This window comes from Rhineura floridana, chromosome 6, assembly GCF_030035675.1.
Source record: "Rhineura floridana isolate rRhiFlo1 chromosome 6, rRhiFlo1.hap2, whole genome shotgun sequence".
Taxonomy (NCBI): domain Eukaryota; kingdom Metazoa; phylum Chordata; class Lepidosauria; order Squamata; family Rhineuridae; genus Rhineura; species Rhineura floridana.
In genome coordinates, this window is record NC_084485.1 from 57,787,236 (window position 1) to 57,808,605 (window position 21,370).

Here is a 21,370-nt window from a genome sequence, read left to right on the forward strand (position 1 = left end):
CCCTCTCTATGCATTTTTGTTTAAGTTATACACAAAAAGAGAGGTTGGAGACAAGAAAAGGTTGGAGACTCCTGAAGCAACAGCTTTTTTTAACGTTTGTGATCATATCACTTTGATCCTAAACATAGTTACTTATACTGGAGTCCCATTTAAGGAAGTGTGCTTGAAATGACATCCTTAGTGATGGATTTATGATGCAAAACATAGTATACAAAATGAAAGTTGTGATTACAACTTGAAGAAAGGGGTGTTTTATTTTATTTAGCAAGAGTTATATATCACTTAATAGTAAAAAAAAGTTAAGCAATTTACATAAAATAGTATAAAATATTCATTTAAAATAGTGATAAAAGCAGACATAAAAAACAGTAAAAATGGAAATGGACTGCCTTCAAGTCGATTCTGACTTATGGCGACCCTATGAATAAGGTTTTCATGGTAAGCGGTATTCAGAGATAGCTATCATAAAATTATCAAGATACAATGTCAACAGTATTAAAAACTCTTTTGTACATAATATATATATATATTAAAATTATATAACAAACTTTATATACTGCTTGATTGTAGGAAAAAATACATGTCTGGGTAGGCTTGCCTAAACAAAAATGTTTTAGAAGGCATTGAAAACAGTGTAATGAAAGTGTCTGCCTAATATTAATAGGCAGAGAGTTCCAGACAATAGGTGTTGCCATACTAAAATATCGATGTATGATGTTGCTCCATAACAATGCTGCATCATCCCCCACTTGTTCAGCCTTGACAAAGCTTTTCCAGCATGTGCATATAAAGTGCCAGTTTTTTATATGCCCACGTGGATCTTGATGCCTTCCTCCTCCTCTTTGTCTGATGACTTCAAAGTTGACAGGGAGAATTGTGGAAAAGACCCAAGCAATTGCTAGGCAATGGGCCACATGCTTTTCTCAGTTTCCCTATCCTCTGATTTGGAAGGAGCATTGGGTCATTCAGCTAAATGGTGTCTGGCCTTAAAGTGACCAAATCTCTCTAATTTTTTTAAAATCTCCATCTTCAGCCATCAGTATCAGATTTGCAATGAGTTGCAAAGCACCTTAGAATGCTAAGTGTTGTATAAAGGCAAGATTTTTAAATTAAAAATTAATATTATTATAAAGTCCTACAACTTTGTTAAACCCTGTTGGAAACTAGGTTATACTGTCCTGTTAAAATAGGTTGATGCGGAATGATTAATAGTCCTAATTTCCTCACATACAGGCACAGTTCTGATTTGACATTGCTGGTTATACACACAGCTACCTCTCATCCTGGTTTAATTTAATTGGGTTTTTATTTTTAAACCCCTCCCTCCACACACACCCAAATTCTATAGTCATTTTAAATGTATTTTGGACAATGTACTTTCATACCATTTAAAAGCACTCCCAAATCAGCCTATCAATGGTTCCCTCTAACTGCATGTTGCAGTTATTCTATAACAACATGGAAGATCGATGCATGTGTTTGGGATGGACATGGGCAGTGGTTAATTTCTAAAAAAGAGGTGTTGGAGTTTACATTTCTGGAAGCTATTGTCTTCAGACCTGCTTCCTATTTTCAGACATATAAAGAAACTCTGGATCAAGACACACTGTATGGCCTGACCTTAGAGACATTCTGGATTTGTTTTCTATTTCTATGGCTGCATTTGGATGTAATTGTGATGACAACAAGCCTGTGCCAGCCTCTTCTCTCCTTCAGTGTGGCTGCCAGGAGGAGATTGGAAATATTCACTTCTTTTATTGATTAACCTCAGTTTAATGTTACATGTGAACCCTAAACTGTGGTCAATGGTAACAATGGTTTCTTTGAAACAAGCTGGCTTCATAAGCCATGTTTTGAAGTTGTTTTGTTTCCAACCAACTGTAGTTAACATTAACCACAGTTTGTTGGATTTAGAAGCTGTGATTAATAAACAATATTTTGTGTGTGTGATTTCCAAACTGTCTATGTATTCCACTGCCAAAATCTAACACTGAGTCTGAGTTCTAGGGTTAATCTATGATGAGACGGCTCATAATGAAGTTTGAGAACTTCAGGTCTGCAGCATCTTGGAAACCACCACACACCAGCTAATTTGTCCCACTGTAGCACAAATTTGTAAAAAGGTGCCACAGAGGCCAGGAATGTAAAGTGCAGGAAAGTAGATTTAGATTGGTTGTATAATGCCGGCAAGTTATTGCGAAAGTAATAAAATGAATGATCTTAGGTTTGTCTTATTTTACGTTTCCACTGAAAATAGCATGCCAGCAGAAGAACCTAGGTGTATAAGGCTTTGAAGGCTTGCAATCTGAAATGACTCGTTGGCACCACTAAATTATATATGCTTTGCATATTCTATGACAAAACACAAGCTTTGCATGCAGAATGGACCAGGTTCAATCCCTGACATCTCCAGTTAAAAAGAACAGGTAGCAGATGATGGGAAAGGCCCTTTGCCTGAGATCCCAAAGAGCTGATTTCAGAACTGAGCCAGCTGGACCAATGGCCTGACTCTGAAAAAGGCAGCTTCATAGATTATTCCCCAAACATCCAGCAGTTAAACAAACTGCTTGAGAATGGGCTCCTTTCCTAAGATTTCAAAGAAACAGAAGTGTGGGGATTCAGTCATCATGCTCTAGATGGTTCTAGGCTGGACTATGGCAGAGCTCTCCACATGAAACTGCCTTTAAAAGTTTGGAAACTATAACTGGTCCCAAATGTAGCTGCAGACTGTTATCTGGAGCACAACAATCAAAGCATACAACTCTGGCCTTATTCTATCTACACTGGTTGCCTATCTGCTTCTGAGCTCAATTTAAAATGCTAGTGTAACCTCAAAAACTCTTAATGGCCTCGGACCAGGCTACCTCATGAACTACCTCTTCCCATTCAACCTGTCAATTCATCAGGTTGTTATGAGAGATCAGATATGAGAATACAAGAGACGGGGCTTTCTTGGTAGTGGTGTCAAAACCCTGGAATATGCTCTTCTTAGGGGCATAGGAAGCGGCCTTTTACAGAGTCAGACAATTGGTCCATGCAGCTCAGTGTTCTCTACTCTTTCACTGAGCTGTTTTTTGAATTATTTATTACTTGTGAGATCAAGCTGTTCTTGCAAGGTAGTCTTTATGATAGCTGGGTGCGAGTGCTGCATCATTGAACTGCTCTGTGCCAGCTGCACATCTGTCCTTGAGCTTTCTGAACGCCTTAACCCTTTCCTTGGCTTTCCTTGCTGTCTTTGTGGAAAACCAGACCACTAGACTTTCCAGCAGCCTACAGCTCCCACCTTTTCCATAAAGACATCATTTATTCACTGTTTTATTCACAGTTTACAGTTATGACAATCTTGGCTTTATACATTCTAGGTACAATGTTGCACCATCATCTTTGTCAATGTACCTCCTTGTTTCTTGGCCCTTTACTGTACCAATCTGAAACCTTTCAGGTGGTTTACCCAGGTTTGCCCTTTCAGATCGCCTTAATATTACCTGAGGCTCTCCATGTTAGAATAATCCCCTCTATTTCCAATGTTGAGGCTGTGCTGTTATTTATGTAACCAAAATGGTAGCACCTACTCACAAGAAAAAGATATCAGCAGACTCAGTGGAACCACAACAATTGACTAAGCATGCTCAGTAGTAATGGAATGCTGACTGACTGTTACAGATGGGGGAAAAAATAGAAAAATGTGATCATGGTGGGGAGGAGAAATGGAGTGGCTGAAATCTTGAATGAGAATGCAACACTGCAAGATTTTGTTGCAGATTCCATTCATCCTAAGAAATTCTAGGTTTCTTTTTAAAATGTGCTAGGTTATATCCAACTATATAACTGCATGGACAGGACAACAACTGCAAGTGCAATGGAACTACCCTTCCTACCACCTGCCCTCCATATCTGCTCTGGGGTTTTCCCCACCCCTCCAATGAAAATTTGGAGGTGGTGCACGGAGGCCACGGGCGGAGGACAGGAAGGGCAAGTTCTGTTGCACTCATCAGAAATTGTTCTACGCATGCAATCATTGCATTGAATAGAACCACTGTTTTATATTATCTGTGCCCTAACCAAAATCTACTCACTCATAGCTGTTCTTACTGCTGTTGCTCTTCTTCCTTTCAGTCAGTTGTGCAGAATGCTTTTATTAACAGAAAATTCTGTAATTAAAGCTACCTACTCCTCTATCACTGGCATTATTTATTTTCCCTCCCCTTCCCTCATCTGTGAAGGAACCCCCCCATGCCTCTTTTTTTATATTTTGCCATCATTATATTTTTCTGAAAAAAGATGAGATAGAGCAGGAAAGCAATTTCAGTCATCAGTATCACAAGCATGCTTCTATCCCTGGTGGCTTCAAAAAGAGGTTTAGCAATGGAGTATCAATTGTTGTTGTTATATGTCCTCAAGTTGCTTACGACTTATGGCGACCCTATGAATCTTTTTTGGATATATTCATAGGGTTTTCATGGTAAGAGGTTTTCAGAGGTGGTTTACCATTGCCTTCTTCTAAGCCTACGGCACTCGGTATTCCCAGGTGGTCTCCCATTCAAGTACTAACCAGGCCTGACCCTGCTTAGCTTTTGAGATCAGACGAGATCAGGTGTGTTCAGGGTGGTATGGCCATAGATGGGGTGTCAATAGATAAATAAAAATCCCAAAGGAGTAAAAGCACTGACCAGTAAAACAGAACCTCAGCTTTAATGGGATTTCAGTTACAAGAATCTGTATCTCAAGATTTGTCAAGCATTTAGTCAACATAATCAAATATGAGGGTAATAGTTTCCAAATAAGGAAATTGTAGAATAGACATAACATGACTATGGCATCTGCACAGCATTTAAATAAACCTGGCAAGCTAATATTAATTGCATGTGCAATGATCAGATGCAAATTAGATGCAGCCCTGGAAGCCAAATACATATTTCTAAAGTTCTCAACCTCTGCTTTAAGTGAACTCTCCAATGAATGAAACATGAACCAGAGAATATAATTATATTAAATAACTGTGAACAGAAACAGAACAAACCCATCTGTTGTCATACTCAAAAAATGCTAGAACTATAACTAAAAGCACAGTCCTGTACATGTGCACTCAGAAGCAAGGCCATTGAATTCAATGGGATTTACTCTCAGGCATGGGAGTATACAATTGCAGCCTTAGGCTTCAGTCCTATGTATGCTTCCATGGGAGTAAGAGCCATTGGATGCTCTTTGAAAAGTAGCTATTGTTTTAGATATATTTATTAAATTATCAGTCTTACAAACTTTCTCAAGGATGCCTAATAGCTACCCTTCTGTAATAATTAATTGTTATTATTACCATCACACAATGTATTTATTCTGATGCAGCATGTAAACCCTAGTATTAATCTGTGTTACATCCTACTGCCTAGCAAGATTCCAAAGCAGGGAGGGAGAATCTATGGTCCTCCAAATGTTATTGGACTCCATCAGTCCCAGCCAACATAGCCCATGATCAAACTATCTGGTGGGGCACATATTTTAAAGATTTGCGCATCTCGTCTCTCCACCCACAGGTTTAAATGTCTACCTACCGATGACAAAGTTCAGTGAACTGGATCCCCTGAACTTGACTTATATAAAAAGGTCATTCCTTCCCCAAAAGAATTCCATGTGAAATGATCTTTTGCAAATATTAGAGAAGCTCAAAATGATTTGATCACAAGTTGTACAAAGGAGACACTATTAAACCTGGTAAAAGCTTTGCTGTTAATTTCAGCAGAGTCAAGATTTCACTTGCATAAGGCAGTGCTATAGAAGGATAATTTAATATTGGCACTAGTCTGATGGCTTTCAGCTCAATCCATGTAGAATATTTGCTTTTACCTATTTCAGATGCCTGGAGAAGGAGTTGCTTGGGGACTGTGCCCTTTGGTTTTTTTGGCTTTTATTTCAATCTGGTATGTCTTTGTCTCTTTGTATTATAAGTTAATATATGAACTAAAATATAAACTAAGAATTGCTGAAAGTGAACCGGGATTTGTATAACAATTTGAGTAGTGGCAACATTAGTCATAGTACTCATGGCTCACTGACTGTCCAAAGGTATGTTGCTGATTCCAGTAGTTGCAGTGTGCAAGCTGAAAGCTGGAGCCCAGCATTCTTGCACAGGGCTTCCTTTGTGACAGTACTCACTGGTACGGAGTACTATCGCCTCTTTTTTTGCTGCCCATACCAGCCATTTTGTGCTGGTACCCATGGCGCTTTTATCAATATATGAGTACTAGCCCCTCTTTAAGAAAAAACCAACCTGGCTCTTCAGGCAGGCCTATGGGATCTCTGGGGTGGGTTAGGTTTTACATTGTATTAATGTAAGATGGTCTTCAGATGAGATGTTATGATATTAATAATGTGATGATTATGTATATGAGCAGATTGTATTTTATATTGTATTTTATATTGTACGTCGCCCAGAGTGTCCGTTCAGTCGGACAGATGGGCGTCTGCTAAATAAAATTTTATTATTATTATTTTATTAACCAAAATAGCATTGTGTGAAGATATACCACTTGGATTGTACATGGCTTTATTAGCACCCTTAAACCATGATTACAGTCCTTGTTTATATATTACAGGCTGAATATTAGTGTGTTAGCTTCCTGCATTAAATGTGCTACCTTTGTAAGCTTCATGTAACCAATTATTCACATGATGAGCCAATTCACACATACATTAGCTGTGGAGCTTATAGTTAGTCATACTTCTTTCCTGCTTCTGATGTAATGTCTGAAACTTGTGAGATTCGTGAACCATTAATTCTGGATCCAAGATTCCCACTCTGGACACTGTTATCTGATACACCAGTCTTCTGACAATCAAGGCTTATGAAAATCCTTGCAGCTAAGGAATGTGGAAATCTGCTCTCATACATTGTTATGGTGAGAGGTGGCAGTTACTGTACTTCTTGTCCTACGGTCTCTGTCAATCTCAGAATCTCTTGGTTGCAGAATGTAAATACACTTGAACTTCCTCCCTACCGCCCACCCCCAAATCAATCTTCTGGAACTGAGTCTGAGCAGATCCAGACCACATGTTTTTGAGCTAGGATGCAGGGAAGAGAAGTAGGCCACTTTTAGAAGCCAAAACCTAGGCAATGAGGCCAAGACACTTTCAACCCCCCCCCCAAAAAAAAGACAGGAGAAGGAAAGAAGTAGAAGAGAAATATCAGAGGAAATAATAACAATAGTTAACATTTGTGCTGCATAATTGAGAGTTCAAAGCATGCCACATCTAGTTGTAATCCTTACAGCAACTCTAAAATCCTTTAAGACAACTCTGTGTTGTTATTGCCTTATTGCAAATGGGGCAGGGGGTGGGATGGACGATAACTGGATTTTAGGGAAAGTGACTTGCCTAAGACTGCTTAGTGATTTCATGGCAGAGGCAGTATTTGAAGCAAGGTCTTCCTGATTTGTAGCCCAGTCATTTAGCTAGAAGGGTGGTAGGGAGGGAGGAGTCAGAAGAATGGGAGGAGCTGGGAAAATGGGCTCAAAAGAAGGAAGGAAGCTGGAGTGTTTGGATGAGTGAAGGAAAAGACAGATGGGATCCAGTGGGCATTGGGAACCCTGAGACCTGTAGAAAGGAGGGAGACATCCACAGCCTCGGAGGAAATAGAAGGACAATTCATTTGCACAGAGCTTTTCCTTGGGGAAAGGAGGAAATAAACAAATCACAATCTGGCAGGCCACACTAGAGATGCTGCACCAAAACTAGATCTCAGGATTTCTGCAGAAGAGACTATATATACCAAGTGGAAGGGGGTTGTAAAGCTAAAATACCACCACCACCACCCCAGGAGCTTCATTCCCTGTCCCTCCTTGCCACAACCAACCTTATGGACTAGCTTTAAAAGCCTCCATAACTTCCAGGGGGCAAAGCGAAAACCCTGTTCATTTCTGGGTCCCAACAATTGGTTCATCTCCACCACACCATCCCTTGGTAGTTCTGTGTATGACACAGTGATTATAGCTACTTGTCTTTGTGCACTTCTATGGAAAAGTGCGATCAATATTGTAAAGTACATACATACTCTTGAAAACTGGATGGATGACCTGCTCTGGTCCTAGATAGGGACTGACTACTTTAGAAACAGTGGTTTCGATTAAACAGTTTAGCTAATGATGCATGTGAAAGAGAGTTTACATGAGGTGGAGAAATGTGTTTGTGTGCCTGCTTGTGTGTGGTGTCAGTGTGTTGCAAACACATATGCTTGTGAACAGTTTACTCGAACCCAGCTTCTAGCTCTAAAATGGAATCCCACTCCATAATTGCTAACTCCCCTCTCAGCAATGAATAAACTCTACTTAGATATTTACGCCAAGATTGTTTATTGCGCTGATTATGTTTAGAAGCCACATGGCTCTAATCTGCTCCAAATAGCGCTGAAGCAAGGCTTGCAGCCAATGTTTAGGGCTAGATCCTCAATATGTCTCTCGGCTGGCTTGAACATATGCTGCTGTGTCAGTAATAACACACTGGCCTTACATCTGTCCCAATATTGTCCACTCTGCTCAATAATGTCTCTTTCTCAGTCCTGCTACTCCAGGTCCTTTTAACTAGAGACGTCGGGGCATGGGTGGCTTTTAAGTAGGGCTGAACTGAAATGGCCTCCCCAAATTCTCCATGCTGTTGGGGCTGTGAAATCGGTGGGAGCATTTTGCTGAACATTGTTGGGAGGGAGGGTGGATTAACTTCTCCATTTCCCCTCTCCTGCTCCCAGGAATCTCTCATCTGAGAAATTTTGTCTCACTTAATGTTGAACAAAACGGTTTTGTTCACATTGGTGGATGAAAGAAGTGGGGTGCTAAGAGAGGGCCAGACAGAAAAGGGACCAAGCCCTTAAAACAATACTGAAACAATATTAAAACTGGATCTGCAGTTCTGCCCAAAATGCACAGATGACAAAAATGGGGAGGCCATTTGATGGATATTCTTCAGGGAAAGGAATTAATTCTCCAACAGCTCAGGAAGAGCTTGAAAAATAACATTTTCAAAAATTTGTCAGAAGAAATCCAGCTCAGCCCTAGATTTGGAACCTTCTGTGTGCAAAGTGGGCCTCCTTCCTAAACACTGTTTGAACAATTATTTCCATAGGATTGATTTCAAGGAACAAGAATTCCTCCCTCTGTGCTATTATTTGCCTGTTCTATGCAAAGGTGTAAGATACGGGACAGGGAAAAGGTGATTCCAGGGAAGCCGTACTGTATGGCATCCTAGGGACCTTTAAGCTGCAATTGAATGAGGAAAGCCAGTAGAACGTAACAGGGAGAAATAGAGGATTCCTCAGGCATAAGGTAGGGCCTCTTGACTCAAGCCTGCTTTCTATGCAGGGGAGGCTGCCTTTGCTGTAGCAATGAAAGCTGTTATTTGCCACACTGGCCCTACTGTCAGGCAGTATGTGGTGGCTGCTTCAAGCAATAGCTTTTGGGTGCTGTTCAACAGATGTTACATTATCAGTTACCAACAGCCTCATGCCCAGCATTGCTTGGGAATTCTAAGAAACAAAAAAACAGTGAAAGTTTCAGTGTGCCATCTTCATTCCAGATGGCATCCGATTGTCTCCAAACATAGACAAAAATCTGTTCCTTGATCTCAGGAACCAATATGCCAAATTTGGTTATGATATCTTAAGAAGTGTCCGAATGCATTGGGATCAGAAAAACAACTTTTCAAAATATATAGTAGATTTACTTTATTATTAGGCTGCAGTATGTAACTGATCAATAGATTAGATGAAATTGTCTTAATGGTGCCCCAGTTAATCATGAAGCAGATTATATATAATGTTAAAATACAAGCACATAAAAACTGTATTTCTTTTTTTGCTTATATTTGGGAAGGAATGCCTCAGCTAAGAGAATATCTACTACAGGTGTGGGGGACCTTGGCCCTCCAGATATTGCTGACTGTAACTCCCATCATCCCTAGCCATTGGCCATGCTTGCTGAGGCTTATGGGAGCTGTAGTTCAGCAACATCTGGGGGGCTGAGGTTCCCCACACCTGACTTACTACAACACTAGCATGCATCATTTAAAAACAAAGACAGTATCCTGCCTGCTTGAGAACAATTGTTTTTACCCATATGAATCTTTAATTCATAGATTAATTAGCACACAGTACAATACTGTTTCCCTCTCTAGGATGCACACCTTAATGTGGTGAGGTGTTTAAGAGTGTTGAAGAAGCTGACAGCAATGCTTTTAGGAGTCTAGACCAAGAAGCTAGATTCCTAGCAGAGTCACCCAAGGTGGAATGGTCAAAGCTGAGACACCAGACTAATATGCAACCAGACTCAGAGGAAGGCAATGGTAAACTACCTCTGAATACCTCTTACTATGAAAACCCTATGAATAGACTATCCAAAATGCAACACAAGATAGTGCCGGGAGCTGAGACCTCCAGGTCAGATGGCACTCAGCAAGCTACTGGGGAAGAACAACGGACGAGTAGCACTGTGGCTAATGACGCAACTGGGTCAAAGCCAAAAGGAAGCCCAGAGGCCGATGCGCACAGATGCGAAAGGAGAGTCCGGAATCGTATGATGTACACAGTAGGAACATGGAATGTGAGAAGCATGAACCAGGGAAAGTTAGAAATCGTCAAGCAAGAAATGGAGTGTATCAACATTACAGTACTTGGCGTGAGTGAATTAAAATGGACAGGAATGAGACATTTTCAATCAGGAGACTACAAAATATTTTACTCAGGAAATGAGAAATTGAGAAGAAACGGGGTTGCTTTAATAGTGAGAAGTGATGTAGCAAAAGAAATCAGGAGCTATAACACAAGGTCTGAGTGAGTGATATTAATGGCATTTAACAGGAAACCTATTAACATAACCATCATCCAAGTCTATGCTCCAACAGCAAACACAGAAGAAGAATTTGGAAAGATTTTTGTGGAGAAGTACAGGAAGAAATTGATCTCACACCAAAACAAGATGTCCTGATAATCATGGGGGACTGGAATCCAAAAGTAGGGAACAGAGAAGAACTAGGAATTGTGGGGAAATGGGGCTTAGGAGATAGAAATGAAGCAGGAGAAAGACTTACTGAATTCTGTGAAGCCAATAATTTGTTTCTTGCAAACACATTTTTTTGAGCAACCAGAGAAACTACTGTACATGTGGACATCACCAAATGGTCAATATAGGAATCAAATTGATTATATAATTGGCAGCAGAAGATGGAGAAGTTCCATACTTTCTGCGAAAACAAGACCAGGAGCAGACTGCAGTACAGATCATGAACTAGTAATATTAAAAATAAGAGTAAAGCTAAAGAACAACAAAGAAATCAGAATGCCAACATACAATTTAAAGAACATCCCAGAAGAATATAAAGATCAAATAAGGAACAGATCTGAGGCTTTAAACTTATTTAACAGAGAACCAGAAGAACTATGGAGTGAAGTCCCAGGCTATGGTCTAAAGGCACATGAGGGCAGTCAGGTCTGGTCAGTGCCTGGATGGGAGACCACCTCGGAACCATATGTATGCTGCCTTGGGTTTCTATGATGAAAAGAAAGGCGGGGTATAAATGTAATAAATAAATAAATAAATAATATGTAAGTCAGAGATTATCAGATAAGAATGCAAAAAGACAATACCTCTAGTTAAAAAGAGAGAAAGATCTCAATGGATGACTGAAGAAACCCTTAAAATGGTTAACGACAGAAGGAAAGCAAAAGCAAAAGGAGACAGAAACACTGTCAGAACCCTAAATACAATAATACTAATATGTAGGGACAAAGAGAACTATTACAATATTTATTGTATAGAAATAGAAGAGGACAACAAAAAGGATAGAACAAGAGCTCTATTCCAAAAGATTAGAGAAATTAAAGGGAAATTTAAACCAAGAGTAGGGATGTTGAATAATCATCAGGGGAACACACTGACTGACCGAGATGAAATAAAAGGAAGATGGAAGCAATACACTGAAGAACTCTATAAAAGAGATGCAAGGATGACAGATTCATTCATGCAGGACCGTATAATGAAGAAACAGAAATTTTAGAATGTGAGGTGGAAGCTGCTCTTAAAATACTTGGAAGAAACAGTCACCAGGAACAGATGGCATACCAATAGAATTATTACAAGCTACTGAGACTGAACCTGTTCAAATATTGACAGAAATTTGTCAACAAACATGAAAAAGAAAACAATGGCCCACAAACTGGAAGCGTTTAATATACATGTTGCTTTGTGTAATTTATGGTGCTAAATTTTGTTTAAAGCAGCACAACAGCAAGCAGAGAGTAACAGATGATGTTGAAATGCGAGTGTGCCAGCGTGTGCGTGCGTTTACCTAAGAAAGCAGGCTTTTACCCTGCATCAGCATCACTGAGACTTGAGACTTAGTAAAATAAGAAAACCTACTTTATTTATAGAAATACATAGTAGATAGCAAGGCAAGCCTAGTTCTAACTACCTAAGTTGGAGGCATAACACCCAGAGTTAGCCCCATGGCTAGGAGAGAGAGCAGAGACAAAGGGATGTCTCCTCTCTCCTGGACAGTTGGAGAAGAAAGAAGTGGAAAGGGCAGAAGGAGGAGGGGCAGGCAAGTTTCCCTAAAGACGTAACAGTCTAGCGACAGAAGGAAGTCAGTCAGAGCATCACAGGTAAAGGTAAAAAAGCCTATCCATCTGGAGGACCGTAGCTCTATCTCTCTTCTGGAACACAAACAAAAGAACAAAACAGCAGTTGCTCTTGCCCCACTTCCAACAATACATCCCAATTCCAAAGAAAGGGGATCTCAGGGAATGCAGTAATTATCGAACTATTGCCTTAATACCCCATGCAAGTAAAGTAATGCTCAAGATTCTACAACAAAGGCTCTTGCCATATATGGAGTGAGAAATGCCAAATGTCCAAGCTGGATTTAGAAAGGGAAGAAATACCAGAGATCATATCGCAACATACGTTGGATAGTGGAACAGACCAAGGAATTTCAGAAGAAAATCACTGTGTGCTTTATAGATTACAACAAAGCCTTTGATTGTAGATCATGAAAAACTATGGAATTCTTTAAAAGAAATGGGGGTGCCACAGCATCTGATTGTCCTGATGCACAACTTATACTCTGGACAAGAGGACAAGGATAAGGACAGAATATGGAGAAACCAATTGGTTCCCCATCGGAAAGGGTGTGAGACGGGGTGAATTTTATCACCCTTTTTGTTTAATCTATATGCTGAACATATCGTATGGAAAGTGGGATTGGACCAAGATGAAAGAGGTGTGAAAATTGGAGGGAGAAATATCAATAATTTAAGATATGCAGATAATACCATACTACTAGCAGAAACCAGTAATGATTTGAAACGAATGCTGATGAAAGTTCAAGAGGGAAGCACAAAAGCAGGACTACAGCTGAATGTCAAGAAGACTAAAGTAATGACAACAGAAAATTTATGTAACGTTAACGTTGACAACGAGTACATTGAACTTGTCAAGGATTATTAATACCTTGGCACAGTCATTAACCAAAATGGAAACAATGGTCAAGAAATTAGAAGAAGGCTAGGACAGGAGAGGGTAGCTATGAGAGAACTAGAAAAGATCCTCAAATGCAAAGATGCATCACTGCACACTAAAGTCAGGATCATTCAGACCATGGTATTCCCAGTCTCTATGTATGGATGTGAAAGCTGGACAGTGAAAAAAGTGGATAAGAGAAAAATCAACTCATTTGGAATGTGGTGTTGGTGGAGAGCTTTGCGCATACCATGGACTGCGAAAAAGACAAATAATTGAGTGTTAGAACAAATTAAACCAGAACTATCACTGGAAGCTAAAATGATGAAACTGAGGTTATCATACTTTGGACGCATGAGAAGACATTATTCACTAGAGAAGACAATAATGCTGGAAAAAACAGAAGGAAGTAGAAAAAGAGAAAGGCCAAAGAAGAGATGGATTGATTCCATAAAAGAAGCCACAGACCTGAACTTACAATATCTGAACAGGGTGGTTCATGCTTTTGGAGGTCACTTATTCATAGGGTTGCCATAAGCTGTAATTGATTTGAAGGCACATAACAACAACAACGATACTATTTAGGTTCACTTGGAAGTCAATTCTACTGAGTTCAGAGGGGCTTATATATATATATATATATATATATATATATATATATATATATGTTGTTATAGGATTGGGGCTTGAGATTGATGATTTCTGTATGCCCTCTTCCAGCCTCTGATTTGGAACCCTGCACCTGGAGGTGCGAAACCTGCTCCGCTGGTCAGATGAATCTCTCTTGTTAATCTAATAGAGTGGCCAGGTGTCTGCCAAGTGCCCATTAACTGGTGAATGGGCCAGGGAGATCCTACTGTTCATGAAACTCTTCAGTTTTGAGTTGAGTCTGAGGAAAGTCTGGGAAATGGAGACTGGCAAAGAGGCTGGCTCCCTGCACCATGGCTTTAGGATGCCTCCTGTAAGCCAGATGGAAAAGCAAGATCTACTGGACTGCTGATACTTTGAACCCGTCCATCTTAAGGTCAGGTTGGAATGTGTGTAAATAAATAAACCATATTTCATAAAGACATCACAGACTCCACTAACCTTCTTTTCAAGAAAACCAAACCCTGTGTGAGCGCAGGGACCCCTGGAGATCTCTCACCTCTCACATTGGGGTGGCGTGCAACAATATATTACCACCCACTATATGGATTTTCCTACTCAGGCATAAAAAATGTCATGGGCCAATCCTGTTATCTATTGCTACAACACTAAGTTCAATGGAACCTACTTGCAGGGAAGCCTGTATAGGATTGCAGCCTAACAACACAACCCTATGCATATCTGCTTGGAAGTGTGTGTCATTTATGTTGGGAGTAAAGCACCAATATGTTATAACTGCTGATTCCTCCTCTAAAGTGTTCATTGTTTTTGCAGGCTTTGCTCCTCCTTTCCTCTCTTCTCTTCCTGTCTTTGTTCTCAGTTAGTTAGTAATGTCTCCCTGAGTACAAGCCACATGGCTGCTTCAGCATGTATGAGTTTACCTCTTTGTAGTAATACACATTATGTTTCTTAATTCTTTCAACTACCAGTCTTAACAGATCAGTTATTTCTGCACTCTGCTGCAATATATACACAAAAACTCTATCAAAAGAGTTTGATGAGACTTACTTATAGGTAAGTGTAGCAGCTGAAATATTGCTTCACCAAAAAAAAAAGCATCAGCATCAGAGATACCAACATACTATAATTTCATTTAAGAGTCTGGACTTTGATCAGTATTTGTTAGGCATCTCAAATCAAAACCGCAATACTGAGCAAGCATCCCCCAGTGAATGCTTCTGTAGCCACTTTATGGAGCCCATCTGCCACAGCTTTTCTTTTTTTTAATCTGAGCTTCTGTTGTACTGTAAATAACATTTATTTAGAGTTACAAGTTTTTTATACACACATCCATTTGCAAACCACCATGCTAGTGTTCCAGCAATTCCTTTGGGTGTGTGTGTGTGAAGCAATCTGTACTGTCCCTGACGTCACTGAAAATTCATAACTGCCTGCTGTTTAGAAGAAGCATTTGACTGATAATTCCTTTTCACGCACAACAGAGAGTAGAACTGACCTGGTACTTTCCATGGCACTGTCTCAAAAAGTTGACAGGAGAAAACTATGAGCAAACTTGGAAATCATCCATCTCCCCAAGACTTTGGCAGCCCAGATCAAATAATGTGCTACCCGCTCCTAATACTGCAATATCAGTGATGCTAAGTTTCTTTTTAAAGACCTCAGTGGCTAAGAAGACAGTTTTGGGGAAGTCACAATCTCTACATAAGAGACCACCTCTACGAAAACATTGATCAATTTGGGCCAAACACCAAATCTTACCAGTTTAACAGAGACAGTGCTGGAAGCTTAAATGGCAAAGTGGCAAAATCCAGATAAGTTTGAAGATAGCTGGCAGGTCCTCCACCTCTGTGGGGATGCAAAGTGTGTGTGTGGAACCTAAGGTTATCTGGGGCAGTTAATGAAGAATCTCAGAAAATGTTCCCTGTGTTCATTATTTCTTTCTCTCCATTCTTTTTATTGATCTGTTAATTTAGTTAAGTGGCAAGCTGAGGTTTGAGCTCTGGGAGGCTTGAAATACACTGAGGGAGGGGAGGTTGACCTTTGGTAAGAAAGTTTTGGATGAGCTGGAGAAGGCAAAGACTGAGTTTATTATTATGCTGAAGGGTGGTTTTTTTTAATGCAAGTTCTTTTGTTTTATTTTAATTAATAAAAAACAATGACTTTTTTAAAAGACAAAGTGTTTGTAAATGACAGTCACAGATCTTGGATCCAACTTTGGAATATCAGAGGGAGAACAGGCTCAGTGAACCATCTATGCTAACCTCTTATCCCAACAGCATATTTACACCCCAGACTTTTCATCTGGTTTGTCATTAATTCATTCAAATTAATCCTGGATAGTTCTCTGAAAAAGCCTATAGATCTCAAACTGAACTAAGGTCCCCAAGTTTCTTTAGGAAAAGCCATGATTGTTAAACTGGAGAAATCAATGTACATCTGCAGCAGCTAGCCATATCCCCAAGAGACACTTTTTTTTCTTGAAACATTCCTTGGAAGCAGTTTCAGAAAGGGATGAGATACTGAAGAGAAAACAGCTAGAGTTCTTTGAATCAAGGACTTTTGAAACTTCAAGTCATTGGTTGTTTTCTATCAATTAAATTTTTAAATGTTTAGTCCATCTAACTAAATTTTACCTCTAAGTGGTGGCTAGAATCCGTTAAGAAGAAAGAAGAAAGAATCTGCCTGGGGTAACTTTAGCCTGCTTCAAATAAAAGTCAGGAATAAGTAATTTCAGATTGTAAGCTCTTTGGGCAGGGATATGTTATACCTGTTCTTTGTAAAATCACCATGTACGTAGATGGTACCACTATCTAACTAACATTTTAGGCAGCCACCCTGGGGCTAAAATGAATCAGTTAATTGAGAAAGAAATCTTAGGAAAACTTAACAGATGCTCAACACCCAGATTTCAGAGGACTATCTTTTGAATTCCTAAAAGCAAATGGATATATTTATTTGGTCCCAGGCATGGGGCTCTTTCCTATGTAGGCAGGTTACACAGATATCCCCCCTGCAGCTCAGCTGAGAGATCTGAGGCATTTCTTTCTTAAAGACCGGTGTGCAGTGCTCTCCAGATGAAGCTTGTCTCTTTGGGTGGGATGGGTAGAGGGGGGAAGGCATGGAGCAATAAGTAACATGGTTTTCTGCAGATGCCTTGGATCCAAGCAGCCATACCTATTTTGAGGTGATGGAGGATGGGCAATATGGAAAACCAGGAACTGATTTATAAACCAGTATGGAGTAGTGGTCAGAGTGCTGGACTTGGGACCTGAGAGATCAGGGTTCAAATCCCCATTCTGCCATGAAGCTTGCTGGGTGGCCTTTGGCCAGTCACCAACTCTCAGCCTAACCTACCTCACAGGGTTGTTGTGGGAATAATACAGAGAGGGGAGAACCATGGACTCCACATTGAGTTCCTTGGAGGAATGGTAGAGTATAAATGCAGTAATAAAAAATAATTTAACATTTTATGTACAACTTTTGTATACCGTTTTCCGTCACAGGTGACCTCAAAGCGATTTACATGTAACAGTCAAATATCAATTCAAACAATAAAATACAATTAAGATGTCAGCCATAAAACTGTTACAATCAATTCAAGGAGAAGGAGATTAAAGGCTAAAAGTGATTTAATCATAACCATCAAAAGCTTTAGAAAACAGATAGCCTTTCCCGTGTGACAAAATCTGATCAGTTTTGTAGCTATCTGTGCCCCTAGAGGGAGGGAGTTCCATAACTGGGGTGCAACTACAGTGAAGTCCCTACTCCAGGTACCAATACAACAGACTTTGCCTGTTTGTGGGCAAGTAAGAACTGGCATTGATGTTTACAGGGCAATCATACTGGGGGAGGGAGAGCTGTAATTCATCTGTTTCACATGCATAAGGTCCCAGGTTCGATTCCTGGCATTTTCAGGCAGGGCTGGGAGAAACCACTGCTTGAAATCTGGGAGAGCTGTTGCCAGTCAGGGTAGACAATACCGAGCTAGATGGGCCAGTAGACTGACTTGACAGAAGGCAGCTTCCTATGTTCCTGTGTCTGTCTAATTAAACGCAAGTCCCACTGAGTTCTATGGGGCATATTCCCAGATAAACAACTGCAGGATTGCAACCTATTTAGCCACGACTGCTTCTGAAGACAAGCTGATGAAAGAGCATCCTTAGTACTTGGCAAGATGCTTTGTTTAGTCCAGGCGCGGGGTACCTTGCGGCTCTCCAGATGGTGTTGGATTCCAGTTCCCATTTTCCCTGACCATTGACCATGCGAGCTGGGGCTGATAGGAGTTGGAGCCCAAGGACTCCTGGAGGGTCACAGGTGCCCCGTTCCTGCTCTGGAAAAGCTCCGAACTCAAGAGAGAAAAATCCGTGCAGCTGGTATTTTGAGGGGCGGGCGGAATAGCAGCAGACTCCAACGGACTAGACTGAGATCAACCATTGGGACTTGTGGGTGAATGATGCTCCATATCGGGTTTCACCCCACGCAACAACAGGGAGGATCTCCTCAGAAATAGGCGATGCAAAGTTAGAAGGGGACGCTTTAGGTTTGCACATCAAAGCTAGGATCAACAAGAGCAACACTTTTTCAAAGATGAGCCTGATCCTATGCATGTTTTCTAGCGAGTCCCACTGAGTTCCATGGTACTTAATCCCAGGAAACTGCAATCCCAGATAGGGATTGCAGCCTCAATCTCAACAGTTAATTCTGGGTTTGGGCAATCGGTTGTGATACATAGGGAGCCGCCTCTTACATGCCAGAAGAAGAAAAGAATATTTGAGACGCTGCGGTTTTTATTATTAAACGTTAAAGAAGCCTTTTTGGAATGTCTGGAGGCCTGATCCTGCGATCCAGTCCTCACCCAAATCCCTTTCTGTGAGTGACACGCCTGTTTTTCTGCCTTCCCCCCTCCTAGATTAAGAAGCGCTGGTTTAATACCGTTTGGGTTTCAGAATCTAAGAACGGCATGTGGAAGCAGATATAACCCAGAGTTGGATTTCTAAAGCCAAAACACTCTTAAATCATTCAGAAGAAAATAAAAACTTGCCTACATCTATGTAATTGGGAAACATCCTTGAGCAGCTCAATCCTATGGATGCCTACTTGGGAATAAATAAATACCACTTAGTTCGATTAGATTAAGGCTGCAACCTCTGCACGCTTACCTGGGAGTAAACCCCATTGAACACGGTGGGATTTACTTCTGAGTGCAAGGTTGCTTTGCTATATTCCTATTCAGACGACTCCAGCTGAACCAAACCTCGGATTTGTGCTGTTGTTGAAAAAAGTATTTGTATTCGTTTTGGAAGAAGGATATTATCCTTGCCTTCATATTTAAAATGCCTACACTCCTACTTATTTAACATTTTGTTTTCCTTGCTAAGTATGTGCTAAGCTCAGATGATTCCAAGGAAGCAAACAGATGTTTTTCTTTGGCTCCCATAATCTATCCATGGTAAATGTCTCTCTCTCTCTTCCCCCCCTCGATTCGGGCACTTATTTGGCAGGCTCCTATTGCAGGGAAATGTAGACCCATATTTCCTTTGCCGCTTAAGGCTACAGGACGCGCACACAACTTACATTAACTGTACGTTCGATTGATAAATGAAAGCGTGAATTGACGCCTGGAAAAGCAACCTGTCGGGGTTAATTCGGAGCGATGTGAAAGATCTGTCTGCCTGTCTCCATCAAGTTGCCGCTTGATGCCGCAGTCATCGGAACACGCACGTGCAAACGGGACCTTGATCTGTGAGCAGTGGAAGTGCACGTCTGTTTCCACTGAAAAAGCCTGACGTTTGACAGGAGACGGGGAAAGTGATTTGTTTGGCGTCCTGATCCATGCGCATACAAGTCATCACTCGATGCGGCAGTCCTGAAAGGATGAGCATGCACGTGTGAACCCACTCCTTAACTACTCTCAGTCGAATATCTTTAACCCTGTGGTGTTCAGTTCGCGTTTGCTGAGTTCTACGGTGTAGGGGTTATAAAGTGTTGGGCTGGCGAGACCCAGGTCCATATCCCTACTCAGCCACGACCTCCCTGGGCGATCATGGGTCAGCCACGATCTCTCAGCCCAGCCGTAACCGCACAGGGTTGTTGTGAAGTTAAAACGTGTGTGTGGAGACCAATGACCGGGGTCTTGTGGTCGTTGGAGGAAGGGCGAGATACAAATGTCATACAAATAAATCAGGTGCGCGAAAGTCATCCCTTGCTGCAGGCATGTTGTGGCCTACAAGAGATGGATCAGCCCTTGGAAACTGACCCCCGGCCCTCGCCATCTGAGCGCCTCACAGAAACAACCCCCTTCTGCAGCTTCACTCCTGGAAGTAGAGTGACAGCTGTTCCCGTTTAAGAAGGAGCTCTTGTTTAACTCCCAAGTATGAACAATAAAAACAGTTTTAAATTAAAGCGATTCTGTCATCAACAAGGCTCAAGTCATGTTTACTCCGGCCACAGCGGCGCTAACAATAACAGCCTGTACGGTTGGCTTACGTCGTGGGAGTCAGACCCGCAACTTGGAAAGTGACCCGACCGGGATCTCCCTCCTCCTCCCGACCAAAGGCAACGACGACCGCTGCCCAAGAGAGCCCCCGCCCAAAATCGCAGCCCCGTCCAGCCCTGGGCTGGCTTTAAAGCCGGGCTCGCGGGCAACTCGTAATGACAGCAGCAGCGGGAGATTTCAGGATGACTTAGAATGGCGTGGATTAACCAAACAAAAAAATCTGGTAGCGAGGAAACTCTGGGCAATTGCCCCCTCCCCTCCTCCGATCAGAGCATAATATTTAGGAACCCTTTATTGGTCGATTGATGGATTAGATGGGCAGACTCGAGAGATAACATCCCAGGAAGAGGGTTAAAAGGGAGGACGAGCCGGTGAGAGCTCAGGGCTGTAGTCCTAGCTCCACTCCCTTGGGAGGAAGCCCCACTGCATTCAAATGAGCTTCGTTTCTGGGCAGAACTGCGCTGTGACGCCAGATTCTGTTCATTTGGGTCAGAATGGAGACGACGGTTTCCTTTCTCAATACAGACGTTAATGAACTCAGGCCACACCAGCACCATACATTTAAAGCACTCTTATATCTGCTTTTAAATGTATGGTGCTGGTGTGGCCTGAGTTCATTAACGTCTGTATTGAGAAAGGAAACTTAGAGAGCCAGTGTGGTGTAGTGGTTAAGGTGTTGGACTACAGGGTTCAAATCCCCACATAGCCATGAAACTCATTGGGTGACCTTGGGCCAGTCACTGCCTCTCAGCCTCATGAAAATCCTATTCAG

General features: G+C 41.3%; 1 protein-coding gene and 1 non-coding gene across 2 annotated transcripts in view; both read right to left on the reverse strand.

The window, feature by feature from the left end:
• WNT2B (Wnt family member 2B) overlaps window positions 1–21,370 on the reverse strand; it is a 66,174-nt gene that overhangs the window by 41,421 nt on the left and 3,383 nt on the right. The gene's annotated exons all lie outside the window — the stretch shown is intronic.
• On the reverse strand, window positions 4,504–4,622 carry LOC133388179 (5S ribosomal RNA). Its single transcript, XR_009763672.1, has one exon. It is a non-coding gene; the product is annotated as a 5S ribosomal RNA (ribosomal RNA).